The sequence below is a fragment of the Pezoporus occidentalis genome, unplaced genomic scaffold, assembly GCF_034315485.1.
Source record: "Pezoporus occidentalis ecotype Australia unplaced genomic scaffold, CSIRO_AGI_Poc_V1 ctg13, whole genome shotgun sequence".
In the NCBI taxonomy this organism is placed as follows: Eukaryota; Metazoa; Chordata; class Aves; order Psittaciformes; family Psittacidae; genus Pezoporus; species Pezoporus occidentalis.
The window spans coordinates 10,291,615-10,292,409 of record NW_026913103.1 but is presented as its reverse complement, the minus strand read 5'-3'; positions in this window follow the sequence as shown (position 1 = coordinate 10,292,409).

Below are 795 nucleotides of genomic sequence, written 5' to 3'. Positions count from 1 at the left end.
ATTTATTGCCGTTACCACAACATCACTATGCAACAGAACACGAAGAGTAATGCCTTGTTTTGCAATTCTGGTAACACAAAGGGGGGAAAAAATGACTGGTTTTGTTTACAACCGTTCTCCACTGCTGTTCAGTCAAAGAAAGAAAAGAGAACTAAGATAGCAAAGCATGAAAAAAAATGTTTCTTAAAGATGAACAGGAACAATGTAAAAGTAACTTAGATGAAATTAAGAATCTAGAGACAAGAATTAGTGAGGTAAAGACAGGAGTTTCAAGTTTATGTTGTTGAAGACAACATAAAAGCTCACTGATTCTTATTTACAGCTTGTACCGAATCAAAAGGAATCAGAGACTGTGGAGATTACGACCACTATAATTTGCATATTTCCTTAGGTACGAATTCTTAAAAGCGCTATCCCAAGTGTAGTGTGGCTGTAACCAGGGGGCAAGGAAACCAAAGTTGTACCTACAAATACTCCCCTGCCACTGTGGCACGGCAAAGGTTGCCCCCGGAGCCGCTGTTCTGCTGTGGGGACCGAGTGTTGCCCACTGCTGGTGGAAACTGGCTGCTTCTCCCACGCTACCACAGAGAAGGACGAGCGCCCTACGCATCTAACCTCTGCGACACAACCACAGGAACCTCCACCGCCCACCGCCGCGACCTGCCTTTCCTCCGCGGGCGCACCGCCCCCGCCCGGCTGCACTGCCGGCTCCCACCCCCGGCTGCGGGGCGGGACAACGAGGCCCAGGGGCGGTGCCGGCGCGGCAGGTGCCACCCTCCGCGGTCACGGCGGGGC